This window comes from Rattus norvegicus, chromosome 11 (genome assembly GCF_021556685.1).
Source record: "Rattus norvegicus strain SHRSP/BbbUtx chromosome 11, alternate assembly SHRSP_T2T, whole genome shotgun sequence".
NCBI classification, from domain to species: Eukaryota; Metazoa; Chordata; class Mammalia; order Rodentia; family Muridae; genus Rattus; species Rattus norvegicus.
This window is the reverse complement of record NC_141544.1, coordinates 49,814,459-49,827,557: the sequence shown is the minus strand read 5'-3', so window position 1 is coordinate 49,827,557 and position 13,099 is coordinate 49,814,459. Positions and strand designations below refer to the sequence as shown.

The window sequence follows — 13,099 nt, the reverse complement described above, 5'->3', positions numbered from 1 at the left end:
TGGACCAAGGCTAGACTCAGATAGAGCACTTGCAAGAATCCATTTGTCTTATTTAGACCCCGCTCTCAGTCTTCTCCCCCAGATGGGTGACTTAACTTACTTGTCTTGTTCATTCCATCTCATCCTTGTGGCCAAGGTTTTCCTGCAACCTCAGAGTCATCTTACAAAGCCCTTGGTGGTGATGCTCAGGCAGCAGGGGAGACCGGAACTTGGAGTCAGGGAGGGAGTTGGAGTCATGTACATACTCATGTCCCCATGATGAGGTCACAGAAAATTGATCACCTCTGAGTGATGCCATGGGTGAGCCTGGAAGGAGACTCAGCCAGAGGGGAAGGGAATAACAGCAAAGAAATCAGAAGCAGGCATTGTTTCGGAAGAACAGCAAGCCCAAAGACGAGAGCCTGGTGCTTGTTTTTAAGATAGGGTACTTGGAGCAGATGACTGCTTGCTTGCACCTTGGTGGACCAGACTTATGGATAGAATGGGTCAAGCCTGACTCCTTGTGACCCATTCTTTCAGCAAGGCCCTCACGTGCTGGGGGCTCCATAGGCTCCCTCAGACAGTGACTCCCGCTGGGCCAAACATCCAGGTACATGAGCCTCTTTAGGACTTCTTGGGCTCAAATGGTAATCTTGGGGTTCTAGGCATTTATCTTCAAGGGATGCGTCTACTCAGCCAGCATCCTGTTAACAAAGGTGTGTGTTTAGTGCTCCTGTGGCTCTTACAAGAGTTCCTCGTGTGCATTCCTTTTTTCCCTACTGGGAATGGAATCCAAACTCCAGATTCCAGAGTGGTGTTTGTCTACAGGTGGACAGCCCAGTCCTACCTTCAGCCTTTTCAGTCACTTCACAGGGTTATCCATCTGTGACAGTTTCTAGTTGGTTGGTGCTCATGCATTTTTCATATGCAATTTTGTTGTATGCAAATAGCGGTAATTACCCTCTACTTTTTAAACATGCAGGCTTCTAATTCTCTTATCAAGCTGAATGCTGGCACATCCATCCCCTCAGTATCTATCCCTTCCCTTCCTCCTCTCTCAGCTTGTGTGTTGATCTTCTTTACGTGGTTAAATATATTTTGTTCATTGTTTTAAAACTTCAGATTTCTTTATAGGTCCTCACATCCATTCAGCCCATTTCACATGACTTCTGAGTCTTGTGTTTTTACTGCTTTCCTTTGGCTTCCCGTGTCTTTGATGACTCTAAGTGCTGCCTATGAGGGCGTTGAGTCTCTGGTATATTTTTTGTTCATTGCTTCTTTTGCTTTGCTGTGTGGATTTTTTCCATCATTCAGTCTGTTGCTTTCACCATTTCTTTTCATTCACGCTATCTGTACAATATACAAGGCGACGGGATTTCTTCCAAGCACCGTGTTTGCCACATCACGTGGGTTCTGATATGAAATGTGCTTCTGAACATCAATTTTCCAGCTGCTCTTGAATCTCTACCTTGGCTTCCTTTGAGACTCCAGGTGGTAAAATCCCATGAAGTTAGTTTCATCACATGAGTCGAGAGTGTAGTCTGCTTCCGACCGTTTCCACTTGCAAAAGTTTAATGAACTCTTTCTGACATAATGTCTTCAAGATTGACATCTTTTCCTTAGGTACTGAAAGGAAAGGGAAAGATCTGTCTCCGGGTTATGGAATTAGTTAAGTTACAAGCAGGTCTGTTCGCTGTGCTGGTTAAGCCTCTGTTGTCTCTGGGGCTGTGTGCTCAGCCTGTTCTTTCCTGACATTAGACCTCTGCTCTTCCTTTCTCTCTTACATTTTGCTTTATTTACCTTGATTTTTCCTGAGAGGCAGGAGGGGCCGCCACACCTCCTCTGACTGTCTGGCAGATTTCACCATGAGGTCCTGTCACACGGATGCTCTTGACCCTTTTTTGAGCTTGTCTGCTATTCAGGGCATGGCTATAGCTACCTAAGCACACATACTTCTTATGCCTTTGCCCATCTCTAACGATGGAGTGCTAAAGTTTAACACAACAAGGTAAAATCGGGGGTTTAATACAGGAGATTTTTTAGACTTGCACCACACCCGATTCTGCCTTAGGCATCCTGCCTGCTGCTTCAGCTTTGTTCTGTGCTGCAGCTTGTGTGCCCTCTTTGAGTATGGACTACACAGGGTGGTTTAATGGTTGTAATGGCTAGCTCTAACTACTGAGTGGTAGGCTGTATTTGCCCTTCGTCTCTAGGATATCAGCCATGTGCAGCAATGGTGGGCCCTGACCAGCTTTATTTGGGGATAGTTTTACTGGTTCCCATTCCACTTATATGTGCAGTTTGATGATGTTATTTCAGTAGAGGATCTAAGGACATTCAATATCTCATTACAAACATCCCTCTACAGCCCACTCTTATTTCCCTTCTCTGTTGATTTTTTCATTTAAATTTTAAAATTTTTGAGAATTTCATTCATGAGTACTCTATTTACATCATTACAACCCTTCCCTCTCCCACCTCTCCAACTCCTCCCTGTCCCTCACCGTTCCTTTTCAAACTCATGACCTGTTTTTCTTTAATTATTATGATTACATATTTACGTTTATATCCAATCCCAAATGGTCAGCCATGTTCACACAATCACACAGAAACAAACACACACATATAGATTTATATTTGTATATATGAATATATGTGCATATTATGTATTATGTATTACACAATATGTTATGTTATATATTATATTACATGTTATATCATCTTTACCATCCACTTATCTGCATCTACTATCTATTATATCTTGCTCCCTGATCTGTATTGTCTGTCTGTTATCTATCAATTTATCACCCATCTTCCTGATTTTGCCACTGTTGTTAACTTTCTGCTCCAATTCTTTCTTTCTCAAAGTCTGTCTTCTTTCAGTACGACGTGGCTCTCGCTCAGTCATTTTCTTTAGTTCCTCTTCCTTGTGCTTTCTCTTCTCTCCCTGCTTCCTGTCTTTCCCTTCAGCCTTGCTTCACTATTCCTTTCATTACACATTTGCCAAAGTTTTATGACATAGCACAGACGAGTCTTAAACTCACTCTGTAGCCCAAGCTGGCCTTGGCTTTTAGCAGTCCTTCAGTTCAGGATCTGGAATCACAGGCATACACACAATGACAGCTCCATTGCACCACTGTCCTTGGGGTCATGCACATGCCCTGTGGTTCACAGGGCAGCAGGCTCCATTACTGACATGCTCTTCACATTCAGGGCCTCCATCATGAAGACAGGGTACACTTGGACCTCAGGGGTAGATCAGAAAACAGGAAATCACCTTTATGCATCGTGAGTTGACTTTGCCATGGTGTTAGGCTGTCTGAGTGTCTCACAAATGTCTTTCTGTTTCGGTCTACAATCGTACTTACTTCATGAAGTCCTCGCTCCAAATGGGTCGGCACTTGATGAACATTTGTGGACATGGATCTTGCACTATAAGTCTGTGGGGGGTAGAGATGTGAATAGTTCCAGCCAAGACCTTTCCTCACTCCCTTTACTGTATTAATACAGCACGGGAAACCTTAGGTAATATGAGGACCAACTTTACCTGTTCTTCTGTTAGTGAGCAGTTTGTCTGATCTTCTCAGGTTTGCTCATTTCTCAGGAGTACAAGCATGGTTTGTTCTCTATGTAATGAGCACTTTCAGATGCTAAGTGGTTCTTCATCGAAGGTTATCTGTCCTTAAATGCGTCTTCTTGGCATGTGATATGGTCTCGAAGAACTAGCTATTACACTTTTATGATTTTAGATTGAATGTATCTGTCATTTTCAGCAGTGTGTCCCTGGTGTTAACATCAACCAAAGCTCCAGTGGACTGCCAAGTTCTCAGAAAGGGAGTGGCCAGGCACCTGAGAAGAGAGATTCTCCACTGAGGGATTGCAGAGATCAGATTGGCCTGTGGCCGTGTATATGTGTGTGTGTGTGTGTGTGTGTGTGTGTGTGTGTGTGTGTGTGTGTAATTGTCTTGTTGTTGATCGATGAAGAGAAACCAGTAACCACTAGTGGTGTCACCCCTGGGCATGTGGTCCTGGGTTGTATAAGAAAGCAGGCCGAGTAAGTCATAGGAGCAAGCCCATAAAAAAAACACTCCTTTGTGACCTTTGCTCCAGTTCCTGCCATGAGCTCCAGCCCTAATTTCTCACAGTGATAAATTGTGACCTGTAAATGTAAAGTGAAAGCCCCCCCCCCGCCCTCCAGGATATTTTTGGTAAGAGTGTTTTATCACAGCCACAGAATGAAACTAGAACAGCAAGCACAGCAGCAAATGAAGGAGGGCGATCAAAACTCTCTGGTATGGTTTGGAAAATGTAAAAAAAAATAAAATAATAAAGAAAAAAACCTCCATTTTGTTGTTGTTGGAACTTTGTCCATGGGAGGAATGAAGTCATTATCAGTTGGAATGCAAAATCTACCAGCACGGCACACTTCCACTTGCCAAAGTGCCCTCTTCTAGAGTAACATGGCAGAGAAATTTTTGTCACACTGAGACATGACAAGCCTGTGAGAGTTGCTTTTCAGTGGGTGTCCTCTTCTCTCCTCAGGAAAGCATGCCTCCTGGAGGAGAGAGAGGCCGTTTATCATCTGTGAGTGCCTGAGTATAGGAACCAGATACACAGCTGACATACTGAGCTTCATCCTACACGACAATAATACATTTGACAGTGTGCACATACATACATATAAATATGCACACTCACATGCACACACATGCATACTCACATGGATGCACATGCACACACATGTACATATACATGCATACTCACATGCACATATGCACACATGCATACCACAAAGCTCTTACTATTCAGAAACTGGTAGGAAAGCCATGTTTCTCTCTCACATAGAAAATATTACAAATATCAGAATTTATTTCTAATCTCTCTGAGTTTAATATGGAATTATCTGATTATATCTAATTCAACTGAAACACAAGCTACTAATTTCAGCCCAAGCCGAGATTTTGCAGATTTCTGTCATTTCTCTTGCATTTAGTTTAACATTTGGCACAGATCCTAGCTCAGACATTCTTTGCAGCTGGGTTACCCAGTGCCAGCTCTGACAGGAAACTGTTTGCCTTGTGCATCAAAAGGAGAAAGAAAAACAAAGGTCAAGACAATCCTGGTGTTTCTTCACTTCTCTCCCACTAGTGGAGGTTTCCACAGATTGATGATGCCTCAGGCAGAGTGACCCAGATTGACTGCTGGAACGCTAACACCATACAGTATATGTGAATAAAACCTGGAACGCTCTATTAGCAGTCACCTAGTGTATTTCATGCTTTGAATAAAATTAAGTTTATTAAGATAAGTATATTTTATTCATTGCATGTTATCTGTATATATATATGATAATATATCTATGCATATCTGGACGGTACATGTGCATGGGTGTAGTGGCTGAGATTGATTTCAGGCATCCATTTCTGTCTATGTTAGTTTGTGAGACAGAGTCTCTCATAGAACCTGGATTTCACTGATTCAGCCAGTCTGGCTGGTCAGGAAATTCCAGAGAGCCACTGTGTTTGCCCGAAGTGATAGAGTAAGGTCATACATGGCTTACTCATGATTCTTCATGGCTGCTGGGGACCGGAATTCAGTTCTCTGTGCTGAACTGAATGAGCCAGCCTGTCTCCTAGGTCCCTATTTTTTTCAATATAAAAAGTGTACACCATGAAATAAAAGCAGAATGTGGTATTATGAGTATTTAAAATTCTACTTCAACAAATTGCTTAAACCCTCTCCTGTTCTTACGTGTATTTCTCACAGTGCAGCTTATGAAAGGTAAGAGTTCCTCAGAAATTAACTTAGAGTGCTGAACACTTACTTTATTTCACACATCGGACTGATGTCATCCCCAGGCATCTTCCTAGACCTTCCTTCATTTCAGTATTAGTCGCTTTTCTGTTGCACCAAGGCCAAGACAACTTAAGGAAGAGAGAATTTATTTTGGCTCATGGTTCCAGATGGGATCCATCTGAATCCATTCAGGTACGGTTGGCTTCTGGGAGCCCAATAATCCTCCAGAATCGTGTGGGGCCCAGGAGGACTTCAGGGCATCTTGGTATAACTTCTGTGTGAAATCAAATGGAATTTGAAACTGACTGATGTTCCTATTTAAACTGTATTTCCATTGTTAATGGGGTTCTGCTAAGATACTAAACACGTCACCTCTGCTGGTGTTTGAGGTGGGGATACTGGTGTTTTATTTGTTCCACTGGTGACCTGGACCCAGTACGCTATAGATTGTTAATGTGATATTCTATGTTTTTTAAAAAGATTTGTTTGTTGTTCTTTATGGGTGTTTGCATTCATGAATCTATGTACATCACATGCATGCAGTGCCCTCAGAGTTCCTGGAACTGAAGTTACAGACTGTTGTGAACTGCCATGTGGATGCTGTAATTGAACCAAGATTCTACGGAAGAGAAGCCACTGCACTGAAGCACCGAGCCATCTCTCCAGCCCCAGTATTATGCGATTCACTCTTTAAATAAGGGGTGATATTGCTCAGTCAGTAGATTTCTTGATGTCCAAGTAGGAGGAACTGAGGTCATATGCCACCTGTATGCCAAAAGCCAATCAGGGTGTCGAATGGCAGAATTCCAGCCCTGGGGCTGTGGAGACAGGCAGAACCCTGGGCTCACTGGCAAGCCAGCCTCACCTACTTGGTGATCTCCAAACCAGTGAGAGATTTTGTCTCAAAAACTGAGGAGTTGACCATTAGGTGTGTGTACTGCTCTGGCAAAAGACTAGGGTTCACTTAGATCAATCATGTTGGCTACCTCACAAATGCCTGTAACTCCAGCTCTGGAGGATTCTATGCCCTGACCTTTACATTCATGGCCATATACCCCCAACCCCATACACAATAACACATATGCATGTATGTAATTTTAATATAAAGATAAATCCTAAAAATATTGAAGTGTAAGGCTCCTGAATGTTGACCTCTGAACACCTATGCCCATATTCACACATATTCTTCAAACTTGCACATTCACCCATACCTAAACGCACACACACACACACTACGGATGAACTGTTTTGATGTAATGGCTGATCACATAAACCTGACTTTTATCTCAGTGACAAAGGACCCTAATCACGAGACATGGTGCCACAGGGATCTGGCTTCCCCAGCAGGCACACAGATGGGAGCACAGACCACCCGACTGGCATCCCAGAATGCAGCTGGAGTTCCAAACCTTCTAACTTTCAGTGAAGCCATATGCAGCAGTCTTCTTAATTAGGAGATGTTACAGTTTGCCAGACACTGAATAAAGCTAAGAAAGAAAGGCTTCTCAATGGCTTCGTGGACACTCTAATGTAGCATAAATCCAATCCGGAAACATTATGTGTGTTTATTCTCGCAGTGATATAAAGTTAATTAAAACTTTGCTTGGAACTCTTATTTTGAAAGAAGCAAGCACTGTTGCTGGTAAAACAAGTAGTTAAGTGGTATGCATAAATTAGCCGATTCTCAACCTTAGCAACACTTCATCTCAGCTCCATGACATGGTCCACACAGATGTGATGAGAAGCCATCTACATTGCTTCAGAACATTCAGTGTTTCACCACCAACTGCATGGTTCTGACAAAAGAAAATGTCACATGTTGCATCTACTGGCTTTGTGCTTTGTTCGTGCACACATACACATGCTCACAAACATGCACTCACATACTTGAGCATATGCATGCATATATATATATATATATACACACACACACACACACACGAGTCAAGTACACACATGCCCACACACCCACAGAAACACAAACATGCTTGAGCTCACACGTGCAAATATTCACATGTATGAGTATATGTATGAACACATGCACAAGCACATACATGCATATGCAGATTAACTAACTTAACAAGTGAATCCTAACATTGCTACCTGAGACAGATTTCAAGGCTGTCTCCATCTTGGCATGCTGGTTCTGCACATATTCTTGTAGAGGTTCATATGCAGGTCTTATATATGAACTCTTCATGCTATGTTTTTAATATGAGTGCATATGACCTAATATTTTCTAACACACCATTTCCTCATCTGCATAGCATGAATCACTCCCTGTATCAACAAATTCTTTGCCCTTACTCCTTTGGAGGTGACAATTAAGCACATATGTGCTTGTGCGTGGGCTCACACATGTACTCATATATGCGTGAATATATGCATTGTTCATATCCTCCATGCCCTGGTCCTGTGGTTAAAACAAGACAAACATTAGGCAAACAAACAAGTCACAAGGTCACATCTGTAAGAAATGCTATGAAGTAAAAGGATGTGGGGGATGGCGTGCCAGGGAAGAAGAAACAGGTAGCAATGAGTTGGAGAATAATTCAGGCAGTGACCTACATGAGCAAAGCCCCAGGCACCAGTAGTGAGGGAGAGAAGATATGAACACAGGGAGAAGATGTGTGTAGATAAGTCCAGTAGCCAGGGGAACAGGAAGCTATATGGGAATATAAAGACAGAAGCTCTGAGGAAGCTTCTTAGGAGGATGGTAAATTCAGTTTATGCTGAGGCCCAGGCAAGAGGCAGGTCATGAGCCCTCAGAACAAGAAGCTCATGGGTGACCTTGGCAGGAGGAAGCTCAGAAGACTGAGGTGTGAAGGGCACAGCCCTTCATTGTGCAATGATGGATCCGACCTTACATATTGAGCCCCTATCGTGGGACATTGATCATCTGTTGTTTTTGTTCCTAAAACAAACTGGAGACAAGGTGTTGCCCGCCATCTTCATTTTATGATATAATGAAGTCTCAAGTCACATAGCTTGTCCATGGCCATGTTCTACCCTCACCCCTTCTAGGGATTAGGAGGATCAAGGTCCACTTATTCTGACAGCATTCTGAGAACAAGCACGTCACTCAACTCAGCCAGCCCTCCTCCTTATATTGCTGACACCAAACAACAGCAAATTAAAGTTTTTCCTCAGACCGATCCAGAAATGCCCATTCACCCAGGAACCCTGTAGAATGTTGTTGTCTGAAATGGTAAGTCAGTAATGGTGGCGAGACCTTTGTCATTGAGGTTGTCTGAGACTGTAATGAATCACTATGACTTTACAATTCCTGAGGGGTAAGAGAGTGGACAATACTCTGTAGTCTGTTGTTGCATGAAATATAAGAAGGCACCATCCCACGCTAAAGCCGGCTGCTCTTTGGCCCTGCATATTGAGCTCACATTCCCAGCTATCTGCTTCCTGTGGTTAGCTGTCACAAATCTCCCTAACCAGGTAAAATCAAAAGTGCACACCTAGATGGGGCTAATTATTATTTAATCATCTAAGAAATCCCCAATACTTCTGACTCCCAGAACTGTGTTTCTGACTCCTCTTCCTCTCCTATAGGTTCCCTCTGATCTTCTCCTCTTGGTCTCGTCCTGTCTCTCTGTACTGGTCTCTAAAACTCTCAGCCCGCCTTCCTTTTCCACTGCCCAATCACAGGTTCTTGCCTTATCTCGTGACTGCCCTCACATGCATATAGATAGTAATCGACATTTTCCCTTTTGTCCAGTTAAAAGGCTCTTTCCTCTCAAATATAAATGGAACACAACTATTACCATTTTGTAAACCATAAAGTATAAAATACACCTAAACTCTTGTAGCTTGAAGTAAAAAATATGAATCCCACGCTACCCGGCAGACTGGCCAACCTGTTCTCATCCTGACAGAGTCTCTGACTCAGAGCTCTGAAATCTCCCCACCCACAAGTTCCCCTGGCGGGTTGCTGCCACGCCAGCCACATGCTTCCAAATTACCACTGTTATTTGGGGTGCACTTCTCACAACCCCACGCTTTGATGCAGTACCTTTCTCTCTGGAACCCAGTTGAGTCACTGTCTGAAGGAAAATACCACACAAACTGAGTTTAGAATCAGCAGGTAACACAATCGTTGGGTGCAGCATCCTAATTTGTAAGCTATTCTAAGATACAAATCCTCCGATAGTGGATCCCAGAGGATCAGCTGCCCGAATTGGGGAAGGGAGGGAGTTCAGCTACCTACATTTATTCCTCCATCATCTCTTCTGTACAAAAGACCTGTCTTTTCTCTTGCTTCCCCTCTTCCCCTCTCCGACCCGGAAGTCCCGCCTACTTGCCCAGTGATTGGCTCCTTGAAGTCTTTATTCATTAGGGAAGGTTCTGCCACATCCTGTTGCTTCCAAGATACATGTGAGGTGCCAGGCACAGTCTCTGCCTTCAACAAATCTTTTCCTTGTATTCTGGGATAATTTTGGTCGGATGGAATCACAAGCTATACCTTACATCATGTTTGTTGATTAAATGAGACTACAGGGATTTAGGGTTGAAAATGAGTACTATCTTAGTTTCAAACCCTACCCCAGTAACTCAATCATGGTCAGTCTGTGCAGACAGTAGATCACATTCTCTGTCCCCATCTTCCTGATCCAAGATATGTCTTTCCTGCCAGGATTTAGTTTAAATTGGGATTTAGTATCCAACCAGAGAGGACAGAGCAGGATGGTGGCTCCATTTCAGTGTTGGGTTGGATGTGGCATTAGCTAAGACCTGAATGGTAATGCAGGGTAAGTTGAGGATCTGAGACCCAGGCCAGGCAGTCACCCCAGTCCTTTAGGTATTCAAAGGTGGGGGACTTTTTCAAGCTCTTGGTACCTTTGCTCCTCCCTTGCTGATGGGGCTGCTCAGAGACCACACCTCAGGGGGTTGCTAGGTTTGGGAGTCTTCATGGCTCATTTACAGACCTGTTCTAATGGTGATGTTTAATTTTAAAAACCTATTTCCACATTCCTGACTTTGACCATTTAAAGGAATTTGAGAAATATTCATTCTTTTATTTAAGTAGAATGCATTTTCTGTGTCTTTTGGTTCTTAATAGGTTCAGAAACATCTGCTTTGAGTATAACAGACCATTTTTCTATATAGTTAATATACACATGCATGTGTGTATATACGTATGTACATGCATGCATAGACAACTCCATCTGAAAACTTGTCCCGTCTTGAAACACCAAATGTACTATAAGGTAAGTCTACCCCAATGAAAGGTGAGTTCTATAGCTCACTGTGACAGGAACAACAGAAACGTTCAGCTCAGCCTCACAGAAGTAAAATCTGGACCACCACACAGACCCTCACACTCCTGTGAAGCTAAAGCTGGCCATGACATTCTATGGCTAATTGATTTCTCCCAAGGGGGCTACAGTCTTGCTTATATCCGGCTCCTCTAGGCTCGCACACTGGCCTTGACGTTGCTTCTCATTTACAGCATAGCTGATGTACCCAACACGGTTGTGGCATATGTTCCAGGTCTGCTTACAAACACCCATTCTGCAGAGGAAAAATACAGCGAGGGGTGGAATCTTTCATGTGTACATACATCTGCATGCCAGCTCCACCAAGGCAGCCAACTGCCCTGCTTAGAGGACCAGAGTTCCAACTTTTAAGCCTAAGAATATAATAATGTATGGCAACCAGAAAATACAAGTTACCAGTTAATTCTAGGTGTCTAGAGATCCCACAAACTATAGATCAAAATATGTGGCCAGGGGAACATATCTACATTGAAAATACACAAACGTTTTTTTTTTTTTGTTTTTTTTTGCCATTTTCTAAATAACACACTGTTTTACTCAGCATTTTCATTGTGTTCGGTTTTATTAGTCTAGAGACAACTAAGTGTACAAAATTGGTGTATGGAAGTTATATGCATTTTTAGACAAGGGTCCTGCACATCTTCTGGCTTCAGAGAGTTCTGAAAACAGATTTTGCAGACATCGAGAGATGGCTGAAAATCTCAGGGACGATTCTCCGAGTCTTTCTGCGAGGTTCCCGGGTGGGAAGTCTACCTCTAGATGAAGAGATGCATTATTGCCAGGGACGCAGGGGCAGTCTGGATTGACACAGCACATTAGAAATCTCCACGAAGCAGATATATCCCCAGAAAAAGCCCCGCACGATGGTTCCCCTGCCACTGCTGGCAAACGTGTGAAATTGAAGCAGAGGCAGCGGCTTCCAAAAATGACGTAGATGCAAGCAGACATGTATAAGGCGACAAACCAAAAGCCTTCATCTAGGCCTTCTATCTTATATCAATACAGAAACTAGCCTAAGGCATCATAGACTTAAGTGTAACATAAAAATAAAAAACATTCTGGTTTTTCTTTTTCCAGTGTAAATAAGTGAAGTGAAATCACAGAATCTGAAGGCCAGAAAGGACTCTGTGCGTTACACAGAAGTCACGGTGACTGGGGTAGGAATGGGGCTAACAGGGACCGGCTGGCTCCTGGGAGGTTTCTTTACTCGATGCTGATCCTGCTTGGGAGCCGTGACCTACATAAGAGAACACGGGGATCTGTCTGACCCACTTGTGGGCCTTATGGAAGGTCTCACTTGTGCCCCTCACATGTGTCCATTCTTGGTCCATTTCATCATTTGGAATCTTTCTAGCATATGCAGAAGGTACTGGGGGCGGGGGTGTTCAAAGGCTGGCATCTTCGGGCAAGCTCTCACCACTTATTTCCTCCTAGCTTCCCTCTGCAATTAGCACAACAGAACTGCTCTCAGGTTTCTGGGAAGTCCTTCAGCCTTCGAGAGCTGAGGGAGGTCCTACAGATGTGGAGAGAGGGAGGGCACTGTCCACGTCCCCGTACATATTTACTGTGGAGTCAGGTGTTTCTTTAGGACAGAATATGGCTGATAGTCAATGTGAATTTCTAATAATCAGTAATTGTCCAAATAAAAGCACACTCCTACTTCCTCAATCACGGGCCACATCGGTATCAGGTTTTGTAATTAGTGTGCATTATTTTGCTTAATTATTTTCACTCGACAACCTGATTAGAGAAAATTGCTGTGTTGTTTTTCCTGTATAATGTTCCATTATGAGGAACGATTATAGCAGAGCTTGCATCTCTACCATAGATCTCCACCGTGGAGCTCAGCTAACACCCAAGAGGGTGGCTTCACTAAACAGTCCAGCCAGTTGATTTCAAGCCTAAGTCAAAATACCTCTTTTAAATAAATATGTTTTATGTATATGTATATATATAACTGTATTTATACTATATATAAATGGTATTTTAGCTCTTAGACCCTAGTTGTTTGATAGGCTCTTTTCATTGCTCATGGC

The 13,099-nt window shown here is 43.1% G+C and overlaps 1 protein-coding gene and 1 long non-coding RNA gene across 4 annotated transcripts in view; one reads left to right on the top strand and one right to left on the bottom strand.

Annotated features, from left to right (window-relative positions):
* Dscam (DS cell adhesion molecule) overlaps positions 1 to 13,099 on the top strand; it is a 578,367-nt gene that overhangs the window by 269,035 nt on the left and 296,233 nt on the right.
* Positions 1 to 13,099, bottom strand: part of LOC102551331 (uncharacterized) — a 34,467-nt gene that overhangs the window by 2,152 nt on the left and 19,216 nt on the right. The window contains 1 exon segment of one of the 2 annotated variants that reach the window (NR_190616.1): positions 101 to 1,605. This is a non-coding gene — a long non-coding RNA (uncharacterized LOC102551331). 2 annotated transcript variants of the gene reach the window in all.